This window comes from Hyla sarda, chromosome 11 (assembly GCF_029499605.1).
Source record: "Hyla sarda isolate aHylSar1 chromosome 11, aHylSar1.hap1, whole genome shotgun sequence".
Classification (NCBI taxonomy): domain Eukaryota; kingdom Metazoa; phylum Chordata; class Amphibia; order Anura; family Hylidae; genus Hyla; species Hyla sarda.
Window position 1 is genome coordinate 29,582,194 of NC_079199.1, and position 26,924 is coordinate 29,609,117.

Below are 26,924 nucleotides of genomic sequence, written 5' to 3' on the forward strand. Positions count from 1 at the left end.
ATTGGTTGCTATGGGCAACTTTTCCTCTGGACAGGTATTAATAAATATCCCCCTATGTCCTCTTGTGGTAGTTTTTCTTTTAAATATGCTCTCCTCCTTTACTGTGTTGATATACCAGCTGTACACAGGTTCTGTATACCATATAAGTGATTATATACAGGACCATATAGAGGTATATACCAGCTGTATAAAGATCTGTGTACCATATAAATGATTACAATTACATTTAGGGACTCACAATTACATGTTTTCTGATCAGCGTCGTCCTCTTTTCTTTTCTTCTCCATCCGGCTCAGACCGCCATGATGTCTTCTTTCAGCCAAAACGTAATCTCTTCAGCATCTGCGGGACAAACATGTTAGACTCTTACTTATAAATAACTTTTTCAGGTTTGACAAAGATTTTTACCTGCAGGTTACAGGATGCCCCATGGGGTCAAAATTTTTTACGTATAGCTCAACATAAAGACAGGAACATGTTATTATGTGACAGTCAGAAAAAGAGTCACCAGTTGCTGATAAAGTAACTTTTTCCACACAGCACAGCATGCAGTTTTCACAGATTAAATCCATCTTGCTGAAACACTTACCTGTTCTTTATGAAGATGAAATATTGTATACTATTCTCCAGGAAGGTGTTAATATTGTGGCAAAAAGAGGTCGCATCCTGCGCAACCAATTGTCCCCTAGTGACTTTTTAAATAAATCTCGAGACAACACGTGGTTGCACCTCAAGGGATTCTTTCAGTGTGCCAAAAATAGTTGCAATCTCTGCCGATATGCCACCAAATCCAATACTTTTACTTCCATGGCAAATGGTAAGAAATATTCGATAAAATCATTTCTTAACTGTGATACTACACATGTCATATATGTGGCTACCTGCAGAGATTGCAAAAAACAATACGTTGACTGTACAACTAGAAAGTTGAAAAAATGCATATATGAACATATGCATAATGCACACATTGCGGTATTCAACTCACGCTCAATGTCCAGTTTGTCCAAGCACATAGCTGAGGTCCATCAGGGCAATCCGGACTCTATTGAAGTATACAGCATTGAAAGGGTTTCCCCTCCCCAACGAGGTGGAGACTGGTCCCGTTTACTGTTAAAACGTGAGGCTTACTGGATTCTCATGCTGGAAACTAGATTTCCAGCAGGGATGAATTACAGAAATGACCTGGCATATATCTATTGATAACAATGTTCTCTGTTCATATGAGGGATTGAGGAACAATTTCTTAATGGTTCTGTGTGTTTTGTGGCTTATGGTGATTTAGAGTCTAATTAAGCATCAGATGTGTAGGGTCACGTGGTCCTAGATCATGTGACCTATTGATAGGTTGCCAGTGTATATAAGCAGCCCGAGGTAGATAGTTCATGCACCAGGATTAAGGACTTTTGACAGCCCGAAACGCGTCGGTGGACGTGAGATTTTAACTCACCATGCACGTTTGATTTTTGCTTGCACTTTTTTACCTTTTTTCTATTTTTATGGATCGCTAATAAAGGAATTTTTCTACTTCCAAGCGGAGCTGGAGTTTCCCCTTCCTCCTCCCCCTCCCTCACCCTTTCCTTGGATTTGGTCTAAATGTTTCCAGCGCTCTCCATTGCCGATCCCCCCTTTGCCATTTCTATTCCCAACCCCCCCCTTTCTGTACCATTTAAATTCCTCCCTCTGATCCCCTCTGTATGATGGGGAGAGGGGGTGAAATGGCACAGAGGAGATCAGAAGGGGGTGGGGAATTGAGGTGGCCCCTCTGATTCCCCTGTGCAATTTTGATCACCCCTATGCCATTTATTTCACAACCCCCCCCCTCCCCTGAGCCATTTTAATTAACCCCCATCCCCCTGTGCCATTTCATTAACCAGTCCATCACCTTAGCCATTTCATCACCATAGCCTTTCCTCTCATCCCCTGTGCCATTTCATTAACCTTCCCTTCTCCCCGCTGTGCCATTTCATTACCCCCCCTCCCTGTGCCAATTCATTAAACCCCCCCACCGCTGCTGTCTCACTTTAAAAGGGGTTCTCCACTGGAAAAAAAAAATTGTTTAATTAACTGGTGACAGAAAGTTAAACAGATTTGTATATTACTTCTATTAAAAAAATCTTAATCCTTCCAGTAATTATCAGCTGCTGTTATGCTCCACAGGAAGTTATTTTCTTTTTGAATTTCCTTTCTGTCTGACCACAGTTCTCTCTGCTGACACCTCTGTCCATGTCAGGAACTGTGCAGAGCAGGATAGGTTTTCTATGGGGATTTGCTCCTACTCTGGACAGTTCCTAAAATGGACAGAGGTGTCAGCAGAGAGCACTGTGGTTAGGCAGAAAGGAAATTAAAAAAGAAAAGAACTTCCTGTGGATCAGAACAGCAGCTGATAAGTATTGGAAGGATAAAAAATGTTTTTATAGAAGTAATTTACAAATCAGTTTAACTTTCTGGCACCAGTTGATTTAAAAAATAAAATAAAAAAAATAAAAATGTTTTCCAGTGGAGTACCCTTTTTACACACACTTACACACACTTACACACACACACACTTACACACACACACACACACCTGGCCTGCGAGTCCAGCAGGCTCAGGTGGTGCACTGTGTCCACAGTGTGCGCGCCTTCTCCACTGCGGCGGCCACGACTGACGTGTGACATCAGTGAAGTCCTCTTGCGCGGGTCAGGAACATCGCAGATGCAGCAGGAGAGAGGAACGTCGGTGAGGAAGTTGGTCCCACGGTAGGGCTGGCGGCGACGGCTAGCTGCTTTAGCGTGGGGCTAAAGGGCTAGCTGCTTTGGGCCCCCAGGAACGACGACAGGGTCCAGGACAGCTGCCCCTTTTGCCCCGCGTTAAAGACGGCCCTGGTGGCAGTGGTATCATCCAATCTAATGCTGTTAGGGTATGTTCACATGTGCATATTTTTAGCTGCAGATTTGCTGAAGCAGATATTGTTACCCATTCAAGTCATTGGGCAGCAGATCTGCAGCAAAAATAAGCACATACGTACCCTAACGGCAGGATCACACATTATGCTGCATATTTGCTGCTCCGTATTTTCCTATCCACTGAAGTCAATGAGTAGTAAAATACATGCATTCCATGCGGACTCTGCACAAAGAATGAACATGTTCATTTTTATTGAAAAATTGGGGGTAAAAAGACATTGAAACGCCAATGTTAAACTTGCATTTTTCTCGTCATTTTTTTTTTTTATACCATAGAAGTCTATGGGAGAAAAAAAAAACACCATATTCTCAGAATGAGTCAAGAAATGCCAATGAAGAGTGAAAAAAACATCAAAAGTAAAAATGCCAAGTTGGTTTGGGGATACGTATTTCCCTATTTACTCCCAACTAACATCTGGCCGCAGCCTTTTGTGCATTCACGTCACAATTTTGCTATACGGTTCCCATATGCGGTTTTGTATTTAAAAAACGTAAACAACCATATAGAGAACCGTTACATTGACCTCCCATACAAAAACGTAGGATGTATCCTGTTGTGTTTTGGTTCTTGTATGGTTTTGTGTGTTTTTTTGCCGTACAAAAAACTGCAGTCTACCATGGCTTTGTGTCCACTCGGTATACCTGCCGGACCCACGCTGCATCCCATTCATTTGAATGAGCCGGCCAGAGTCAGATAGTGACTCCAATTGGCTCATTTTGCACCGTCTTAGTTTTATTGCTGGAGTGAAAAATGCAGCAGACCACGGTTTTCAGTTCGGCAGCAAAACCGGATACGGTGCAAAAATGAGCCGACCGGACTCACTATCTGAATCTGGCCGACTCATTCAAATGTATGGAATGCGGCGTGGGTCAGGCGGGGGGGATACGGCAGCAGCCAGTTTATAAATTTCCCCACCAGATCCAGCAGCCGTATGCCAAAAACGTAGAGTGAAAATTTGCATTGTGCCATTTCTGTATTACTCCTCCTGTAAATGTGTGAATAACCTAGGTCAGTGGTCTTCAACCTGCGGACCTCCAGATGTTTCAAAACTACAACTTCCAGCATGCCCGGACAGCCGATGGCTGTCCGGGCATGCTGGGAGTTGTAGTTTTGAAACATCTGGAGGTCCGCAGGTTGAAGACCACTGACCTAGGTCAATCACTGATACCAATGCACACAGTTCACAGCCAGGTGCTTCCACCTTGTGGTGAATGCATGAAGATCAATGTTGCCACTGACAGTATCCAGTCCAATCTGTGCATATAGGGGGAGATTTATCAAAACTTGCGCAGAGGAAACGTTGACTAGTTGCCCATAGCAACCAATCAAACCACTTCCCTAGTTTTTAAAGATGCCTGTAAAAAAATGAAAGAAGCAATCTGATTGGTTACTATGGGCAACTAGTCAACTTTTCCTCTGCGCAAGTTTTGATAAATCTCCCCCATAGTGATCACAGGCCTCTCCAGCATTGCAACACATGGAAGCGGACATGACAAGCAGGTCAAGGTGCTGACTTGGCTGCCAAATTTCCCAGATCTTAAAGACTACCTGTCATGATCTTATTCAATTTTATAATCCTCCCAGTTCACTGCCCCATCATGATAAACCACCCCCTATATTTTTATTTTTTTATTTGTTAGTTTTCTACCTTGATATTGCTCTGTATTTTCTGCTCAGTCAGATTCCAGACTGGGAAGGGGCGTTACCCAGCAGGTGTGACATCATCTGAAGCCATACAGGGGAGAACTTCCTCCCTCACTCTGCTACACACAGTTCAGAGCAGTTCAGTGTGAGATGAGCTATGATTGGCTAAGGCAGCACAACCCCCTCTCTCAGCACTCCAGGCTGCATTTCCTGATTTTGGACTTCTGCCAGGCCATTAGGAGTCCAAAGTCTGTGCAAGAAATGGGGGGAAATGTGCTCTAGACAAGTAGGGAGACACCTAGTGACAGCTTTTTTAAACACAAATAAAACATAGAAAACTAAATTATTATTTTTTTTAAACAAAGTACATTAGAAAGATTTTTTTATTTACCATAAGGAGTGCAATAGCAAAAAAATTTTTTTATGAGAGTGCCCATTTAACTGAATGGAGCATCTTGCGGATGTGCTAGAAAAGGAAGTGAGATTTGTGGTGGTCCCACCTTGAAAGGTGTAGGAATGCATCTGCGGCTAACATCTTGTCAGATACCACAAGACACCTTTAGAGGTCTTGCAGAGTCCATGTATCTATGCTATATTAGGGTGGGTTCACACAACGTTTTCTTCCATACGGGAGCGCATACGGCAGGGGAGTGCTCTTTTGGATGTTAAAGGAGTGATCGGGGGGTAGGGTGGTATGTGTTTTCCGGTACCGGTCTCTCGTACTCATATCAAATATTTGGGGATTCTTATTGGTACACAGCTTAGTTCATTGTATACTTTAAATTACACTCCCCTGTTTTGTAAAATAGAGGATGAACTACATCGTTGGCAATCTCTCCCTCTTCCCTTTTTGGCAAGGTGTCACCTTCTGAAGATGGTGAGTTTTTTGAAACTCCTCTATCCAATGCAGACGATCCCAGTGCTACTGAAGCACTCGGATGTGTCCCGTCTTAATTCCGCATTTTATCTGGGCAGGCAGAAGGCCCAGGATATCACTCAGGAAGCTCATGTTGCCGAGGGAACAGGGAGGGCTGAATTTTCCGGACATACGGCACTATAATCTGGCCTGTCTCCTTAGGCATGGTATAGACTGGGTCAAAGGGACGTCGGCTTTCACTATGTTGTCCTTGGAAGAGGGTATGGTGTCACCCTGGTCGCTATCGGCGTTACTCCATACGAGATACGCTTTGCTACCAAGAATGGTGAAGAATAGTCTCCTGCTACGCAACACAATTGCTGCGTGGAGGGCATGCAGGGGGGTCATGGGCCTACCTTTTCTTATTAGTAAAGAGATGCCTCTGTGGTCGCACCCGGAATTTCGGATGGGATTACAGAACCGATTGTTTCAAAGGTGGTCGAGACAGGGCATAACGAGAGTTAAACACTTATTACACCCGACTGAAAGGAGATATTACACGTTAGAGGAATTGGGGGACTGCTACTCTATTGGTAGAGACCATTTTTTACAGTTCTCGCAAGTGCTGGCGATTTTACGACCACGGTTGAATGATGTTTCTGCTATAGCAGGTTTCACTTCCTTTGATAGTTTTCTGTCTGCAGGGACTACGATCCATTCTCTGTCTTACCTGTATTGGAGAATTCGTAGGAAAGGTAGCGACTCCGTCTCAGCCAAGATGTTTACTTATTGGGAACATAAATTGGTGGTGCCGGACCTCGCTAAGCCTATTTTAGAAGGCTGGGCCAAGGTACGTAAGGCAGTAGTAAGTGAGCTATGGAGGGAAACGCACTACAAAATCATGAACCATGCATTATATGGCTTTAATTTCCCTAGGACTGTGGACAGACCGGATCGTTTGGCAGCGTGCCCCAATTGTGGCGCACCGAGAACTGACCTGTTGCATGGATTAGTGACTTGTCCTAAAACGCGACTGTTTTGGGGTTCTTTGTTCCTTTATTTAGCTGATAAAGTTAAAACTACGACTACCCATTGACCCCTTACTGATATTGTTTAATATACCCAAGGATGACATAGTGGTTCCCTTACTTTTGCACATTTTTTTGCTAGTAGGTAAAAGATGTCTGCTGGCAAGATGGTTGGTGGCAGAGATGCCTACGATACAGGACGTCTTGCTCCAGGTCAAGTTATACCTCTTGCGAGATAAATTGATCTGCGGTCGTACTGCTAACAAGTCAGCTAAGGTTTTTTTTTTTTTTTTTTTAAAGTGGCCCACGTTCATAACCCATTTCCTGTCTGACTCGGACATCCAACTAACTGTGCTACCCTTCAAAGATACAGAATGGTATCTGCGGAAGGCCATAGCGGGGACGCTAGGTAAATTACAAATTACGTGATCGTTATTTATGCTAGATGCTGATGTTCGGCTACTGTGTGGCGGCTTCATGGCCTACAGGGCTTGTTATTGTTCTTGCTAATGTTGGTGACTTTGATGTGGAACTGCTGCTGAGGGCACTTGACTCGAGTGGGATGTTATGTAAAGATGTAATCTGATGTACTTCTATGTGATGTTATGTTGTATTATGTGACTTTTCCTATCAGGAGACAAGTCTCCTGTCTATGTTGTATAACCAAAATTTATTTTGAAACCTAACAAAAAGGATATAAAAAAAAAAAAATCGCGATGTTCCGATCAGTTAGGACGCAGGCGGAGGTCTCCTTACCTGTCTCCGCGGCGTCCGATCGGGGATTGATTGCTCCAAGCCCGAGCTACAGGCTTGAGCAATCGACCGCCTATCTGACTGATCCCTGCAAAGCTATGGCTTTGCAGGGATCAGCATAGGAGATCAGTGTGTAGAGTGTTATAGGTCCCTATGGGAGCTATAACACTGCAAAAAAAAGTGAAAAAAAAAAAGTTAACAAAGGTCATTTAACCCCTTCCCTAATAAAAGTTTGAATCACCCCCCTTTTCCCATTAAAAAAAAAACTGTGTAAATAAAAATAAAACATATGTGGTATCGCCGCGTGCGAAAATGTCCGAACTATAAAAATATATCATTAATTAAATTGCACAGTCAATGGCGTACGCGCAAAAAAATTCCAAAGTCCAAAATAGTGCATTTTTGGTCACTTTTTATATCATGAAAAAATTTATAAAAAGCGATCAAAAAGTCAGATCAATACAAATATGGTACCAATAAAAACCTCAGAACACGGCGCAAAAAATTAGCGCTCATACCGGCCCGTACGCGGAAAAATAAAAAAAGTTATAGGGGTTAGAAAATGAGAATTTTTAACGTATACATTTTCCTGCATGTAGTTATGATTTTTTTCAGAAGTACGACAATATCCAACCTATATAAGTAGGGTATCATTTTAACCGTATGGACCTACAGAATAAAGATAAGGTGTCATTTTTACCGAAATATGCACTGCGTAGAAACGAAAGCCCCCAGAAGTTACTAAATGAATTTTTTTCTTCAATTCTGTTGCACAATGATTATTTTTTTTTCCGTTTCGCCGTGGATTTTTTGGCAAAATGACTAATGTCACTGCAAAGTAGAATTGGTGGCGCAAAAAATAAGCCATAATATGGGTTTTTAGGTGCAAAATTTAAAGCGTTATGATTTTTAGAAGGTGATGAGGAAAAATGAAAATGGAAAAACGGAAAAACGCTGCATCCTTAAGGGGTTAAGCAGGTAGTTTTAAAGTGTTGATTACAAAAGCTTTTTATATAATGCAGAGAGATACATTTTTTTTAAAGTGGTACTCTAGGGTAGAAAAAAAAATTAGCCCCCAGATGTTGCAAAACTTCAACTTCCCGCAATGTAGAATGATGTAAATATTTAATTGCTATAATTCAGTGGTCTTCAAACTGTGGACCTCCAGATGGTGCAAAACTACAACTTACAGTAACTAAAACAGTGGTCTTCAAACTGTGGCCCTCCAGATGGTGCACAACTACAACTTACAGTAACTAAAACAGTGGTCTTCAAACTGTGGCCCTCCAGATGGTGCAAAACTACAACTTACAGTAACTAAAACAGTGGTCTTCAAACTGTGGCCCTCCAGATGGTGCAAAACTACAACTTACAGTAACTAAAACAGTGGTCTCCAAACTGTGGCCCTCCAGATGGTGCAAAACTACAACTTACAGTAACTAAAACAGTGGTCTTCAAACTGTGGCCCTCCAGATGGTGCAAAACTACAACTTACAGTAACTAAAACTGTGGTCTTCAAACTGTGGCCCTCCAGATGGTGCAAAACTACAACTTACAGTAACTAAAACAGTGGTCTTCAAACTGTGGCCCTGCAGATGGTGCAAAACTACAACTTACAGTAACTAAAACAGTGGTCTTCAAACTGTGGCCCTGCAGATGGTGCAAAACTACAACTTACAGTAACTAAAACAGTGGTCTTCAAACTATGGCCCTCCAGATGGTGCAAAACTACAACTTACAGTAACAAACAGTGGTCTTCAAACTGTGGCCCTCCAGATGGTGCAAAACTACAACTTACAGTAACAAACAGTGGTCTCCAAACTGTGGCCCTCCAGATGGTGCAAAACTACAACTTACAGTAACTAAAACAGTGGTCTTCAAACTGTGGCCCTCCAGATGGTGCAAAACTACAACTTACAGTAACTAAAACAGTGGTCTTCAAACTGTGGCCCTCCAGATGGTGCAAAACTACAACTTACAGTAACTAAAACAGTGGTCTTCAAACTGTGTCCCTCCAGATGGTGCAAAACTACAACTTACAGTAACTAAAACAGTGGTCTTCAAACTGTGGCCCTCCAGATGGTGCAAAACTACAACTTACAGTAACTAAAACAGTGGTCTTCAAACTGTGGCCCTCCAGATGGTGCAAAACTACAACTTACAGTAACTAAAACAGTGGTCTTCAAACTGTGGCCCTCCAGATGGTGCAAAACTACAACTTACAGTAACTAAAACTGTGGTCTTCAAACTGTGGCCCTCCAGATGGTGCAAAACTACAACTTACAGTAACTAAAACAGTGGTCTTCAAACTGTGGCCCTGCAGATGGTGCAAAACTACAACTTACAGTAACTAAAACAGTGGTCTTCAAACTATGGCCCTCCAGATGGTGCAAAACTACAACTTACAGTAACAAACAGTGGTCTTCAAACTGTGGCCCTCCAGATGGTGCAAAACTACAACTTACAGTAACAAACAGTGGTCTCCAAACTGTGGCCCTCCAGATGGTGCAAAACTACAACTTACAGTAACTAAAACAGTGGTCTTCAAACTGTGGCCCTGCAGATGGTGCAAAACTACAACTTACAGTAACTAAAACAGTGGTCTTCAAACTATGGCCCTCCAGATGGTGCAAAACTACAACTTACAGTAACAAACAGTGGTCTTCAAACTGTGGCCCTCCAGATGGTGCAAAACTACAACTTACAGTAACAAACAGTGGTCTCCAAACTGTGGCCCTCCAGATGGTGCAAAACTACAACTTACAGTAACTAAAACAGTGGTCTTCAAACTGTGGCCCTCCAGATGGTGCAAAACTACAACTTACAGTAACTAAAACAGTGGTCTTCAAACTGTGTCCCTCCAGATGGTGCAAAACTACAACTTACAGTAACTAAAACAGTGGTCTTCAAACTGTGGCCCTCCAGATGGTGCAAAACTACAACTTACAGTAACTAAAACAGTGGTCTTCAAACTGTGGCCCTCCAGATGGTGCAAAACTACAACTTACAGTAACTAAAACAGTGGTCTTCAAACTGTGGCCCTCCAGATGGTGCAAAACTACAACTTACAGTAACTAAAACAGTGGTCTTCAAACTGTGGCCCTCCAGATGGTGCAAAACTACAACTTACAGTAACTAAAACAGTGGTCTTCAAACTATGGCCCTCCAGATGGTGCAAAACTACAACTTACAGCATGCCCGGACAGCCATCGGCTGTCCGGGCATGCTGGGAGTTGTAGTTTTGCAACATCTGGGGGTCCACAGTTTGAAGACCACTGTTTTAGTCACTTTGAAGGAACAAACAACTTAAAGGAAGCCTGGGTTCTATAAGCCGGTGTTTCCCATACAGGGTGCCTCCAGCTGTTCCAAAACTACAACTACTGGCATGCTGGTAGTTGTAGAGTGGATAGCAGTGTTTCCCAACCAGGGTGCCTCCAGCTGCTGCAAAAACTAGTCCTGCACGTCACTATGATACAGCTGCAATCTGTGAGGTTATGCGGTTTCCACGCCAGACACCACCAAATATTTCGCAAAGATTTCACACCCAGCATGAGTCTCTCCAGCCGAGTCCCCGCCCTCATGCGGGTGTATCATAACCACCGCTCAACCAAACCCGACACAACACAGCGGAAATGCCCTCCCTTCCCTCCAACTTTTTTTCGACGGTCTTTCCCCCCGGATAGCGCTCAGAATTAGACCGCGAGGCAATCAGCTTTCGGCAACGGCTAAAACGGCCAATCAGAAGGCAAAGGGGGCGGGTCAAATAAGCCAAAGAGTGTGGTTATGCCGGGTGGGCGGGACCTTCGGAGAGGCGTGTCGTGGGCGGGTTCGAGCGGTAGAAGGACGGGGTGATGAACCAATCACGTTTGTGCTTTCAGTCAGAGGCGGTGCTTTGATTGGGTGGTGCCTGAAGCGGCTGTGAGCAGCGTTTAGCTGTTGGGTTAGGTTGTTCCCGGGCAGGTAAGGGGAGACCTGAGAGCTGGGGGGATTTGCAGACTTGGGAGGACCAGAGCGCCGCCGCCGCCGCTTCTTCTTCTTCTCAGGTGAGTTAGTGACGTTTACGTTCTCTTCTTTTACGTCATTTTGTGGCCCATTCTGTACAGCCGGGAGGACTGCTCTATCACCTACACAGGGGGGGGGGGGGTGAGAGCGAGCGACGCACTTCTGTGCTAAAGGTTTTCCCCATCCTTGTCACGTGATGTGACCTGAGCTGGCTCTGCCCTGTGCCCCGATCTGTAGGGCACAGCCGTAGCCGGTCAATACTATCAAGGCTGGTATCTGTACATAATTGTATTAAGTTGGCAAAGTGTAAACTCTTGCTGTTATCATACTCTGGCCTGGAGTTTGACTAGTTGTGCCACCATTTTGCCTGGTGGGCACATTACAGGTGATAATGATGGGTTGACACCGCCAATGTGTATTTTTTTTTGAATTCATGGCATGTTGCGATCATGTGATAGATGCCCTCTCGTGGATAATCCAGTGGTGGTATGACAAGTTGCGCGTAATTCATGTCAGTGTTATGCTAACCTGTTGCAAAACCACAATTCCCATCATGCAAAACTACAATTCCCATCATGCAAAACTACAATTCCCATCATGCAAAACTACAATTCCCATAATCCAGTGGTGGTATGACAAGTTGCGCGTAATTCATGTCAGTGTTACGCTAACCTGTTGCAAAACTGCAATTCCCATCATGCAAAACTGCAATTCCCATCATGCAAAACTACAATTCCCATCATGCAAAACTACAATTCCCATAATCCAGTGGTGGTATGACAAGTTGCTCGTAATTCATGTCAGTGTTACGCTAACCTGTTGTAAAACTACAACTTCCATCATGCAAAACTACAATTCCCATCATGCCGTGACAGCCTTCGGCTGTCACGGCATGATGGGAATTGTAGTTTTGCAACAGCTGGAGAGCCACTGGTTGTGTGTTCCCTTCATCCGCACCCTCTGAAGTGCCAACTTCAGGGAAAGGTTGGTTTATATGATGTATCCGTTTATAAATTACCCCAGCAGGGGGTCACCCAGTGGTTTTTATAAGGCGCTGTTCACATGTTTTCTACCAACAAGACTCTGCAGATGCTGTTTGAACTTAGGGACACCCCTAGATCATGAATGTGGGGTCCTATGTACCCCTGTTTGAAGGGACCGATAGACAGGTGCACTGCTTCTCTATTGACCTAATGAAGATTGCTAAATGGAGTGTCAATTCCGATAGGAGACGTGGGAACCCATGATTAAGGGGGGGGGGGGGGGCGGCCGATTGTTGGTGGGAAAACCCATTTTGAAATCTGATGTGTTTCCGTTGCAGAAATCTGGGGAGGCTGGGTTTATGCTAGGGATGTCTTTGTGGTGTCGGACGGGGTAATGTGTAATTCACCTTATCGTGACGCCAGGGCATGGTTGACCTATACACCACCCGAGGTAGGCCAGCTTTACCTGTGCCAGGTACGGGGGCAAATAATCCCTCCGACGCAAGGTTACGGTAAACTGGCTTGCTTTACTGAGGTTGGAAAGATGGTTCAATCCGTTACAGCTCAGATCAGCATGAAGGAGTTGCAGGGTGAACATAGGGAAGCTTATCAGTTTGCTGGGACTTATAGTTGATTGTGCTGTATATAATGGACTTGACTGGTATGCAGCCCACGCTATACTTTAGGGACTTGACTGAAGTAATCGCCGAGACAGTAGCCTTACCGCAAGGCTTTGACTACCACCTCGGTAGTGGGGCTGACTTGTAGTAGATGGTTGCTGGGGCCTCCTATCAGATCCACCTCACAGACTTCACTCCTCACCAAACTGTATCTCAGCACTAAGAGGGAGCTGAACCCTGACCTCACTATATATGGGGAGAATTTAGAGAGAACCCATTGGCCGGATAAGTCACATGTTCACCACTGCATACTCCCCTTAACAACAAGGTCCTTGACAGAAATAGATTTAAGGCAACAAGTACATTGATAATACGAATATATTAACCCTTATATAGTGCATTATAGAGAGTTCTGAACAGAGGGGACTAGGGATCGACTGATTATCGGTTTGGCCGATATTATCGGCTGATGATCATGATTTTGGACATTATCGGTATCGGCAGTTACCATGCTGATAATGCCCCGCCCCACGGACAGAGACGACCGTCGCCTCCCCGTTGCTTCCCCATCCTCTGGCCACATACCGCCGCTGCTGCCCCATTGCCTCCCCCCATCCTCTGCCCACATACCGCTGCCCCATTGCCTCCCCCCATCCTCTGCTCACATACCGCCGCCGGTGCCCCATTGCCTCCCCCCATCCTCTACCCACATACCGCCACCGCTGCCAGAAGTATCGCGGACCCCAGGAACAGGTAATTATAACACCGGGGATGGGGGGAGGCGATGGGGCGGCATCGGTATGTGGGCAGAGGATGGGGGGGGGGAGCGGGGCGGTATGTGGGCAGAGGATGGGGGGCGGCGGCGGTATGTGGGCAGAGGGATGGGGGGGCGGGTCGGTATGTGGGCAGAGGATGGGGGGGCGGCGGTATGTGGGCAGAGGGATGGGGGGGAGGCGATGGGGCAACTGTGGTGGTTACACTCAGGACAGACAGGGGGGGGAGAAGCGGGTGACTGTGGCGGCGGCGATCTCTGGCCCGGCAAAAGCCGCTTCAGTTCATTGATTTAAAGCACCCGCTTTAAATCCTTGATCTGCAACGGCTTCTGCCCCACCGGGGGTTGTTGAAATAGTCGATAACTTATACCGATATTCTGGTATAAGTAATCAGCCTGAAAGGTGACCGATTATCGGTATCTGCCCTAAAAAATCGATATCTGTCGATCCCTAGAGGGGACCCATGATGGACATAGAGCAGCATCTGCCACACAGGATGGGCAGGAGTACAGAACAACACATGATTCTATACTGGGTCACCACATCTTGAATACCCAACACCTGCCTAATGGAGCCTTATACCGAATAGGGGGATTTACTACCTATTGGTGGTACTTTTAATAGGGGGATTCCCTACCTACCTACTGGGGGCTTCTACCTAATAGAGTGGTATTGCCTTTCTACTTACTAGGGGCTTCTACCTAATAGGGGGGATTGCCTTCCTACTTACTGGGGGCTTCTTACTAATAGGAGGAATTCCCTTCCTGCCTACTGGGGGCTTTTACCTAATAGGGGGATTCCCTACCTACCTACTGGGGGGCTTCTACCTAATAAGCTGGGATTACCTACCTACTGGGGGCTTCTTCTGCCTAATATTGGGAATTCCCTTCCTAACTACTGGGGGATTCTACCTAATAGGGGGGATTGCCTTCCTACTTACTGGGGGCTTCTTACTAATAGGAGGAATTCCCTTCCTGCCTACTGGGGGCTTTTACCGAATAGGGGGATTCCTTACCTACCTACTGGGGGCTTCTACCTAATAAGGTGGGATTACCTACCTACTGGGGGCTTCTTCTGCCTAATATTGGGAATTCCCTTCCTAACTACTGGGGGATTCTACCTAATAGGGGGGCTTTTCTTCCTATCTACTAGGGGCTTCTGCGTAATAGGGGGATTTCCTACCTATCTACTAGGGGCATAACTTAATTATGAGTGTAAATGAGGGCCTCGTGTTTGACTTTTGCTTAAGGCTTCAAACAGTCTAGAACCACCTCTGCCATCACATAATGAAGAAAAAGTATCAGTACTTGAAAATAGTTTTGGAACATCAATAGTTCACATGGAGTATTTCGATCAGTATGTTTAGCTGAAAGGGCCGACCTTGCAGATCTTTCCATTAGGCCAGGTTCACATGGGGGCATAGTCCGGACCTGACCATGTGTCTGATGACTTGACACCCGCCAGTTCTGATTATCAAATGGACTTCGTAGTTTGGAATTAATTCCCCCGTGTGAAACAGTTTTTGGCTAAAAATACGGATCATATACAGCATGTGAACACAACCGAAGAGCCTTGGATGTCTGCTGTGAACATGTAGCCGATTTTCACCAGGGTTAACCCCGTTGTCACTTAGTAGGGCAATTCCTCAGCGTTTCTCTTCGTAATATGTGACATGTCACTTATATCTTTGGCAGACTTTTCTTTTTTGTTTTTGTTTCATTCAGGGCGGCAATAATTTACACAGCATTTTTTGGACTTGATTTTTTTCTATTTTTTACGTGTACGCCGTTCACCATACGGGATCATTAACATTATATTTTGATCATTTGGACATTTACGCACGCTAACGATACCAAATATGTTTATAAAACTTTTTTTGGCGCTTTTTAAGGGTAAAATGGGAAAAACTGACAATTTTCATTTTTATTGGGGGAGGGGATTTTTAACACTTTTTATGCCCCCATAGGGGACTATCTATAGTAATCCTTTGATTGCTAATACTGTTCAGTGCTATGTATAGGACACAGCACTGATCAGTATTGTCGGTGATCTTCTGCACTGGTCTGCTCGATCTCAGACCAGAGCAGAAGACCCCCGGAGACGGACGGAGGCAGGTGAGGGGACCTCCGTCCACCATTACAGATGATCGGATCCCCGTGGCAGAGCTGTGGGCGATCCGATCATCTATTTTAACATGCGCATTGCCGCAGATGCAGTGATCTGCACTGATCACGGCACCTGAGGGGTTAATGATGGACAAGTGTGCGATAGTGGATGTCGGCCATTACCGGTGGGTCCCCGGCTGCTGCTAGCAACCGGAACCTGCTGTGTATGACGCGAGCACCGCTCTGATGCTTACGATCATACACAGGACTTAAATGTACAGAACGTAGACGTACATTTACGTCCGTGGTCGTTAAAGGGGTACTCTGGTGGAAAACTATTATTGTTATTTATTATTATATTATATTAATTTTATTTTATTTTATTTTTTTTTTTAAATCAACTTGTGCCACAAAGTTAAATAGATTTATAAATTACTTTTATTTAAAAATCTTAATCCTTCAGCGGCTGTATGTTCCACAGGAAGTTCTTTTCTTTTTGTATTTCTTTTCTGTCTGACCACAGTGCTCTCTGCTGACACCTCTGTTCATCTCAGGAACCCCATAATCATTAACAGGGCAGCAAAGTTCAGACAAAACCCTAAATTCTTCTGATTTCCTATGACCAGAAAGCAGTGTATTGTGGGGACTTTGGTGACAGACGTGTCTCTATAATATCACATATAATGAGTCCAGATCATCCATATACAGTGGTCCCTCTATATACGATGGTAATCCGTTCCAAATGGACCATCGTTTGTTGAAACCATCGTATGTTGAGGGATCCGTGCAATGGAAAGTATAGGACAGTGGTCTTCAACCTGCGGACCTCCAGATGTTGCAAAACTACAACACCCAGCATGCCCGGACAGCCAACGGCTGTCCGGGCATGCTGGGAGTTGTAGTTTTGCAACATCTGGAGGTCCGCAGGTTGAAGACCACTGGTATTGGAGGTTATACTCGCGTGTCCCTGCCGCTCCGGACCGTCACCGCTGCCCTGGATGTCGCCTTCCATCGCTGTCACCGCGTCCCCGACGCTCCGGCAAGGCCTCTGCTTCCCCAGCATCCTCGCTCTCCGTCGCCGTCATCACGTCGCTACGCGCGCCGCTCCTATTGGATGACGGGACGGCGTTCGCAGCGACGTGACGCCGACGATGGAGAGCGCCGATGATGCAGGGGATCCCGAAGAGGACGCGCCGGAGCCCCGAGGACAGGTAAGTGATCATCAGCGGACCACACGGGGCACCGTAAAAGGCTATCCGGTGGTAGCTGAAGCAGTCTGCGCTGCCGGATAGCCGTTTATGCGATGGTCCCGACATACAAAAGCATCGTATGTTGATGCTGCCCCTGAGAGACCATCCTATCTTGAAATGATCGTATGTCGGGGCCATCGTAGGTCGGGGGGTCACTGTACAAATTTGTAGAAGTGGCAAATGGCTCAAAATGTCTGCATACCTTTATTTACATGTGTTATACTAGGTTACTCAGATTTCAATGTAGATTTCTACCTGCAAATGTGAGGGATATTTGTCAGAAGAGTTTCTGCTTTATAGGGAGTTGGTCAAATCTCCAAAGCAGTATCCAGTTTATTATGATTGCAATAAAGGCGTATTCCAGCACCAAAAAGTGATTACTGGATCCCCCCCGCTGCATAGTGTGGTAGGTCGGCATATGTTCATTTTATTGGTGATAGGTCTATTGTGCGGGGAGGACGGCCGGTAGGATCTGTAGCATATTACACAGGGAGATGTGCAGCCGAAAGCCAATGATGATTATTAGAGATGAGAGAACTTACAGTAAATTCGATTCGTCACGAACTTCTCGGCTCGGCAGTTGATGTCTTATCCTGCATTAATTAGTTCAGCCTTCAGGTGCTCCGGTGGGCTGGAAAAGGTGGATACATTCCTAGAAAAGAGTCTCCAAGGACTATATCCACCTTTTCCAGCCCACCGGAAAGCTGAACTAATTTATGCAGGAAAAGTCATCAACTGCCGAGCCGAGAAGTTCGTGACGAATCGAATTTACTGTAAGTTCGCTCATCTCTAATGATTATTTTTTTTATTTAATATTTTTTAAATTATAATTTTTTTGCTTGTTGGCTTTTTGCTAATCCTATTAGGCTATGTTCATACGGTGGAATGTCCGTAGGGAAAATCTCTGTGTGGACATTTCTTAGACAGCGGACCACTCTGTAATGCACGATCTTATAGACTGCTGTGCATTTCCTTGCGGAACCCACAGAAAGCATAGACGCGTCTATTTTTTCTGCGGGCACCAGAATCGGAATTTCGGCGGCATAAGGGTGCGTTCCCACAGGGCGTATACGCAGCATATTTGATGCTGCGCAAAATTTACGGCAGCAGCGGGAAATACGCTGCGTATTACTTGCTCACTATACACACAGGGCTTTCCGGCGGCAGCCCTATGCGTGTAGTGAGTTTTGGAGGCGGAGCCGCGCTTCAGACACGCCGGCACACTGCCCCGCCTCCAAAACTGCTGCTGCTGCCATAAATTTTGCGCAGCGTCAAATACGCTGCGTATCTGCCCTGTGGGAACGCACCCTAACAACTGGTGGAGAAAATCTGCCGCATGAACAGTGCAGCAGAATCCCATTGAAATCAAAGGGACTCTGCTGCATGGGAATGTCTGTGTGGAATTTTTCTGCAGAAGTTTGCACGGAAATACCGCCCTGTGAACATGGCCTCACACAGGATATTTGGCTGATAATTGCCCTGTGTAATGGGGGCTTTAGACTTTATAAGAACCTTTTTTTAATGTTAAAGTTGCAGCCCAAGATGTAGGTAGCAAGTTATAGAGCACGAGGAGCTGTGCAGATTAATGTACATACCTGTGGGCATTTATAAACTCTAATATGTACACCTTTAATTGGTCTGGGCTTAAAGGGGTACTCTGGTGGAAAATATTTTCGGTACTTTTTGGTACTCTTTAGCAGCTGTTTGCTACAGAGGAAATTCTTTATTTTTTTGAATTTCTTTTTTGTCTTGTCCACAGTGCTCTCTGCTGACACCTTATGCTCATATCAGGAACTGTCCAGAGCAGGAGAAAATCCCCATAGCAAACCAACCTATGTTACTCTGGACAGTTCCTGACATGGACAGAGGTGTCAGCAGAGAGCACTGTGGGCAACACAAAAAAGAAATTCAAAAAGAAAAAAAATGTACTCTGTAACATACAGCTGCTAAAAAGTACTGGAAGGGTAAAGATTTTTTAATAGAAGTAACTTACAAATCTGTTTTAAATTTCTGGCACGAGTCCATTTAAAAAAAATAAATAAAAAAACATTTCCACCGGAGTACCCCTTTTAATATTTTTGCTTTGGTGAGACAAATTTCTGACCGTATGTGGCAGTGTTTTCCAACCAGGATGCCTCCAGCTGTTGCAAAACTACAACTCCCAGCATGCCCAGACAGCCGAAGGCTGTCTGGGCATGCTTGGAGTTGTAGTTTTGCAACAGCTGGAGGCACCCTGGTGGGAAATCACTGCTATATGGGAAATGTTAGATTGCACAGATTTTTTATTTATGGTCACCCTTATGGTATGTTGATATTGTTGTAATATTTGACAGCATTTCCCAACCAGTGTGCCTCCAGCTGTTGCAAAACTACAACTCCCAGTATGCCCAGATAGCCTTTGGTTTGCAACAGCTGGAGGTACCCTGGTTGGGAAACACTGACTTACGATGTATGGAGTGGTGTTTTTGTGGTGTCTCTGGTGAGGATGAGGTTTGTAGAACATCTCCAGGGTCTAAAGTCTTCCTGTCTCTGGTTCCTGGGTTTCACGCTGGTGTCTGGCCGCAGTCTATCTCTGCAATGTGCTTACAAGGTGTTTAGTTTATAACCTTCGGACTTTAACCCCTTACAGATGTACAATGCCAGCAAAACCTAGAGGTGCTGAGCGGTCAATGAATTGTTCTATTTCCTCTCTCATTCTTCTTTTCACTATTCTACCTGAATTCCATGAGAGAATCGATGTTGTCTTGACTGTGAGGGGACACTGATGACTGTGACATACTGGGAGATGAGGGGACACTGATGACTGTGACACACATGGGGAGATGCGGGGACACGGATGACTGTGACATACGGGGAGATGAGGGGACACTGATGACTGTGACATACTGGGAGATGCGGGGACACTGATGACTGTGACACACATGGGGAGATGAGGGGACACTGATGACTGTGACATACTGGGAGATGCGGGGACACTGATGACTGTGACATACTGGGAGATGCGGGGACACTGATGACTGTGACACACATGGGGAGATGAGGGGACACTGATGACTGTGACATACTGGGAGATGAGGGGACACTGATGACTGTGACACACATGGGGAGATGAGGGGACACTGATGACTGTGACATACAGGGAGATGAGGGGACACTGATGACTGTGACACACATGGGGAGATGAGGGGACACTGATGACTGTGACATACGGGGAGATGAGGGGACACGGATGACTGTGACATACGGGGAGATGAGGGGACACTGATGACTGTGACACACGGGGAGATGAGGGGACACTGATGACTGTGACACACGGGGAGATGAGGGGACACTGATGACTGTGACATACTGGGAGATGAGGGGACACTGATGACTGTGACATACTGGGAGATGAGGGGACACTGATGACTGTGACATACTGGGAGATGCGGGGACACGGATGACTGTGACATACGGGGAGATGAGGGGACACTGATGACTGTGACACACGGGGAGATGAGGGGACACTGATGACTGTGACACACGGGGAGATGAGGGGACACTGATGACTGTGACATACTGGGAGATGAGGGGACACTGATGACTGTGACATACGGGGAGATGAGGGGACACTGATGACTGTGACATACTGGGAGATGAGGGGACACTGATGACTGTGACACACATGGGGAGATGAGGGGACACTGATGACTGTGACACACATGGGGAGATGAGGGGACACTGATGACTGTGACACACATGGAAGAGATGAGGGGACACTGATTACTGTGACATACATGGAGGTGAGGGGACACTACTGACTGTGACATACAGGGAGAGATGAGGGGACACTGACTGTGACACAGGGAGAGATGAGGGGACACTGATGACTGTGACACGGGGGAGATGAGGGGACACTGATGACTGTGACACGGGGAGAGATGAGGGGACACTGATGACTGTGACACGGGGAGAGATGAGGGGACACTGATGACTGTGACACACAGGGGAGAGATGAGGGGGCACTGATGACTGTGACACACAGGGGAGAGATGAGGGGGCACTGATGACTGTGACACACAGGGGAGAGATGAGGGGGCACTGATGACTGTGACACACATGGAAGAGATGAGGGGGCACTGATGACTGTGACACACATGGAAGAGATGAGGGGGCACTGATGACTGTGACACACATGGAAGAGATGAGCGGACACTGATGACTGTGACATACAGGGAGAGGTGGGGGGACACTGACTGTGACATACAGGGAGAGGTGAGGGGACACTGATGACTGTGACACGGGGGGAGATGAGGGGACACTGATGACTGTGACACACATGGGGAGATGAGGGGACACTGATGACTGTGACACACATGGAAGAGATGAGGGGACACTGATTACTGTGACATACAGGGAGGTGAGGGGACACTACTGACTGTGACATACAGGGAGAGATGAGGGGACACTGACTGTGACACAGGGAGAGATGAGGGGACACTGATGACTGTGACACGGGGAGAGATGAGGGGACACTGATGACTGTGACACGGGGAGAGATGAGGGGACACTGATGACTGTGACACGGGGAGAGATGAGGGGACACTGATGACTGTGACATGGGGAGAGATGAGGGGACACTGATGACTGTGACACGGGGAGAGATGAGGGGACACTGATGACTGTGACACGGGGAGAGATGAGGGGGCACTGATGACTGTGACACACAGGGGAGAGATGAGGGGGCACTGATGACTGTGACACACAGGGGAGAGATGAGGGGGCACTGATGACTGTGACACACAGGGGAGAGATGAGGGGGCACTGATGACTGTGACACACAGGGGAGAGATGAGGGGGCACTGATGACTGTGACACACATGGAAGAGATGAGGGGGCACTGATGACTGTGACACACATGGAAGAGATGAGGGGGCACTGATGACTGTGACACACATGGAAGAGATGAGCGGACACTGATGACTGTGACATACAGGGAGAGGTGGGGGGACACTTATTACTGTGACATACAGGGAGAGGTGAGGGGACACTGATGACTGTGACACGGGGGGAGATGAGGGGACACTACTGACTGTGACACGGGGAGAGATGAGGGGACACTGATGACTGACACGGGGAGAGATGAGGGGACACTGATGACTGTGACACGGGGAGAGATGAGGGGACACTGATGACTGTGACACGGGGAGATGAGGGGACACTGATGACTGTGACACACGGGAGATGAGGGGATACTAATGACTGGGAGAGATGAGGGGATACCAATGACTGACACACAGGGGGAGATGAGGGGACATTGATGACTGTGACATACCAGGAGATAAGGGGACACTACTGATTGTGACACACAGGGGAGATGAGGGGATAATAATGACTGTGACATATAGGGAGAGATGAAAGGACACTGATGACTGTGACTTGGGTGGAGATGAGGGAACACTGCTGACTAACACACGGGAGATGAGGGGATACTAATGACTGACACACATGGGGAGAGGTGAGGGGACATTTGATTGCGACATACGGGGAGATGAGGGGACACTAATGACTGTGACACATGGGGAGATGAGGGGACACTAATGACTGTGACACAGGGAGAGATGAGGGGACACTAATGACTGTGACACACGGGGAGATGAGGGGACACTAATGACTGTGACACACGGGGAGATGAGGGGATACTAATGACTGTGACATACGGGGAGATGAGGGGATACTAATGACTGTGACACAGGGAGAGATGAGGGGATACTACTGACTGACACAGGAGATGAGGGGACAGGAGATGAGATGACATCACATTGTGTAGTGACGTAACGTTACATGCGGAATCCAAATGTTTTTATTTTTTTTGTTAGCTCCATGACTAATGTGTCAAGCTGAGATATATAGAAGAACCGTGTATCTGACCCATAACTGTGTTAAATTCTAGTTCTGTACACACTAAACAAAGGTCTGGTCTGTTACACGGTCAGGTCTTCTATATGGTTGGTGGTTTTATTTGTGGGGAACTGGTGGTAGGCTCACTTTAAATGTAGGGTCATGTGTGCCGTATTCTGCTACCCATTTACTACCCATTGACTTCAGTGAAATACTGTACGTGTGATTACACCCTAAAGGGTTTATCCCAAAATTAAAGGTTATTCCATATCCACATTAAAGAAGTTACCTAGCCAATGGGTGAGGGAGGGGGCCTGACCACTAAGACCCCTACAGGACATGAGAACGGAGGTCAGTTATCCCCCAGTGCAGTGTTTCCCAACCAGTGTGCCTCCAGATGCTGCAAAACTACAACTCCCACCATGCCTGGACAGCCAAAGGCTGCCCGGGCATGCTGGGAGTTGTAGTTTTGCAGCATCTGGAGGCACCCTGGTTGGGAAACACTGCCCCAGTGATTTGAGCAGCAGCGGCGTTTGTCCTGAATTCAGTACTTGACGCATTTTGGAAACCACTTAGAGAGTGATTGAAGGGATGTGCAAGGGAAAATGTTAAGGGAAAATACAACACACATGTATCCCCCATCCCCCCACACCCCCGAACGTTTCTCTGGATACAACCAGCTTTGTCTAGAGTCTGGGTAACACAGTGAGTGTTACCCCGACCCTTGACAAAGCTGGTTGTATCCAGCGAAACGTTGGGTGGGTACATGTGTGTTGTATTTTAACGGCACAGGGACAGACCACAAATAGGGACATACTGCAATACATAGGGCTTCTGTAGAAAAATAAGGGTATTATACCTATAAATTTGCCACATAGGATTACAAGATCCCACAAATCGAGAGTGGGAACAATAAATTAATCACAATATCTGTATATATGAGCACCAAGGATATCTAAAGTATTTTCATAAAATAAATAAAAGCTATATTTTAGAGGGGATCCCTAGTGTTGGGAATTAGTCCCATCTGGACTTTGGCTCGGATGGGAATTGATGATTTGTTAAAACCCCTGGGAAACTCTTGGGGAATTTGGATATATGAATTTGGTACTTGACGCATTTCGGAAACCTCTTAGAGAGTGATTGAAGGGATGTGCAAGCATGTGCTGCTGCCACCCTATTCACTTGGGGGACTATTACCCTCTGTTCTTGTGATCAGATGGGGTCCTGCAGATAGGGGATAACTTTTAATATTGGGACAAATAACTCCATTTAATATTCTGATTGCTTACTGCATATTCAGGGAGATTTTTCTTATTCTGCCTAATTCTTAGGCTGGGTTCACACTGCAGAATTTCTGCCGGAGATCGAGCTGGCGGCGCTAGGACCCCGCGGACTGCATTGCTGCCCCCATAGACTGCAATGCATTTCTGGGTGGATCTTTTGGGAGATCTGCTGAGAAATGCATTGCCATCTATGGGGACGGCAATGTAGTCCGCGCGGTCCTAGTGCCGCTGGCTCGATCTCTGGCAGAAATTCCACAGTGTGAACCTATCCTTACTGTGCAGGCGTAGTCATATAGGAATGTACCTGATATATCTCAGTGGCTCATGTAGTTTAGCGCAACCACTAGTTAACTAACAATAATAAATTTGCCTTAAAATATGATGTTCAGAAGATCAACAATAGTATCACATAATAAACCTTTACTTCATTCCTGTTCTGCTGTAAGGTTAGGGTTACACCGTGGCTTTGGCCGTTTGGGAAAAATCTCTGTGTTGCAGCCCCTGAAACAGTTAATGTCAGGGATTGGGGTCCAATTGTGACGGCTAGTGGGGCTTTTGTTGAGCAGTAATGGGGCTGTATTATGAGGCCCAGGTATGTTCTTTTTTTTTTTTTTTTTGTATTAAACAGATTTTTAAGAGTTAAAAAATTAAATATAAAATCCTTTTTTTTCTCTGTCCTCTTGCCTGTAGTGCATATGACTTTTTTGTTATTATTATTTATTTTTTTTTTTTTACTGTGAAGTCCTGTCTGCCTGGGCTTTTATGGTGTCGCAGAACTTTTTTACAGGATATTTCTGGCCTGAGATTATTGGTTTGGCTAGGAAGGCGATGCTTCAATATCTACAGCATGTATTATTCATGCATTCTTGTGTGGGCTAAAAGGTTTTCTTCCAAGTCCTTCCAAATAGTTTTGAAATAAAAGCTGCACTCCATGATCCTCGATGGAAATACAGGCGCAGAGCACAGGGCTTGACCATCTCCAGGTGCCAGGTCCTCATGGCGACTATGATTTGCGTGGTAGCGACTAGGTTGTCAGCCCGTTCCAATAGAGGTTGTCCATCTTTAAATAAAAACCAGACAGTTTCACTTACCTCCTCCTCCATTGTGTTTCAATAGTTTTTTTTAAAATTTTTGTACAAAGGTACCGTATACATACAAAACAATAGTAAAAAGAGGACAAATGCCGTATATAAACAGCCCACAAGATTCAGGGCCTCCGAGGAACTCAGTATACACGTAGACTTATCAGCATACAAAGTAATCCTCCTCCTCCATTCACACTCGGATACCCTGTACTGCCTAAGGTCGGGGTTTCATGAACAGGGAATGTCAAGTGACCACCACAGCCGGGATAATGGGGGATTAGTGCGGGAACGGAGGTGGAGACAGATTTATTTATTTATTTTTATGTTAAATGGTCACTCTCATTAAAACTAATTTTTGCCATTGCACTTCTTATGGTAAGTAAATAAAGATTTCTAATATACTTTGTTTAAAAAAAAAAATAAAAAAAAAGTTTTATTTGTGCTTAAAAAAGCTCAAGAGCACATTTTCCCCCATCTTATACACAGACTTAGGGCTGAAGCCCACACACAGGAAGTGCAGCCTGGAGTGCTGAGGGGGGGGGGGGGGGGGTCCAACCAACAGCATATGGCAGTTAAGTGTGAGAGGAGCTATGATTGGATGAGGCTGGACACCCCCCCCCCCCCCCTCAGTACTCCAGGCTGCACTGCACTGCATAAGGAGTGCAATAGCAAAAATTAATTTTAATGAGTGCCCACTTAAGGGGAGACTACTGTGACACAGAGGGACGATGAGGGAACACTAATGACTGTGACACTGGGATAGGTGAGGGGACAGTAATGACTGTGACACACAGGAGGAGATGAGAGGACAGTAAGGACTGTGACACACAGGAGGAGAGGACAGTAATGACTGTGACACACAGGAGGTGATGAGAGGACAGTAATGACTGTGACACACAGGAGAGATGAGAGGACAGTAATGACTGTGACACACAGGAGAGATGAGAGGACAGTAAGGACTGTGACACACAGGAGGAGAGGACAGTAATGACTGTGACACACAGGAGGAGATGAGAGGACTGTAATGACTGTGACACACAGGAGGAGATGAGAGGACAGTAATGACTGTGACACACAGGAGAGATGAGAGGACAGTAATGACTGTGACACACAGGAGAGATGAGAGGACAGTAATGACTGTGACACACAGGAGAGATGAGAGGACAGTAATGACTGTGACACACAGGAGAGATGAGAGGACAGTAATGACTGTGACACACAGGAGAGATGAGAGGACAGTAATGACTGTGACACACAGGAGAGATGAGAGGACAGTAATGACTGTGACACACAGGAGGAGATGAGAGGACAGTAATGACTGTGACACACAGGAGGAGATGAGAGGACAGTAATGACTGTGACACACAGGAGGAGATGAGAGGACAGTAATGACTGTGACACACAGGAGAGATGAGAGGACAGTAATGACTGTGACACACAGGAGAGATGAGAGGACAGTAATGACTGTGACACACAGGAGGAGATGAGAGGACAGTAATGACTGTGACACAAAGGAGGAGATGAGAGGACAGTAATGACTGTGACACACAGGAGGAGATGAGAGGACAGTAATGACTGTGACACACAGGAGGAGATGAGAGGACAGTAATGACTGTGACACACAGGAGAGATGAGAGGACAGTAATGACTGTGACACACAGGAGAGATGAGAGGACAGTAATGACTGTGACACACAGGAGAGATGAGAGGAC

General features: G+C 45.9%; 2 protein-coding genes across 4 annotated transcripts in view; one reads left to right on the top strand and one right to left on the bottom strand.

Moving 5' to 3' along the window:
- STARD9 (StAR related lipid transfer domain containing 9) overlaps positions 1 to 6,501 on the bottom strand; it is a 196,253-nt gene extending 189,752 nt beyond the window's left edge. The window contains exons 1-2 of the mRNA XM_056545834.1: positions 6,178 to 6,501; positions 239 to 342 (exon numbers count right to left, since the gene is read on the bottom strand). The gene's annotated coding sequence lies outside the window, so the exon portion shown is untranslated. The remainder of the gene's footprint in view (positions 1 to 238; positions 343 to 6,177) is intronic.
- A 4,549-nt stretch (positions 6,502 to 11,050) lies between these two features.
- The window catches only part of NUMB (NUMB endocytic adaptor protein), a 111,789-nt gene continuing 95,915 nt past the window's right edge, over positions 11,051 to 26,924 (top strand). The window contains exon 1 of one of the 3 annotated variants that reach the window (XM_056547063.1): positions 11,051 to 11,271. The gene's annotated coding sequence lies outside the window, so the exon portion shown is untranslated. The remainder of the gene's footprint in view (positions 11,272 to 26,924) is intronic. The other 2 variants (XM_056547061.1, XM_056547062.1) reach the window with 2 other exon arrangements.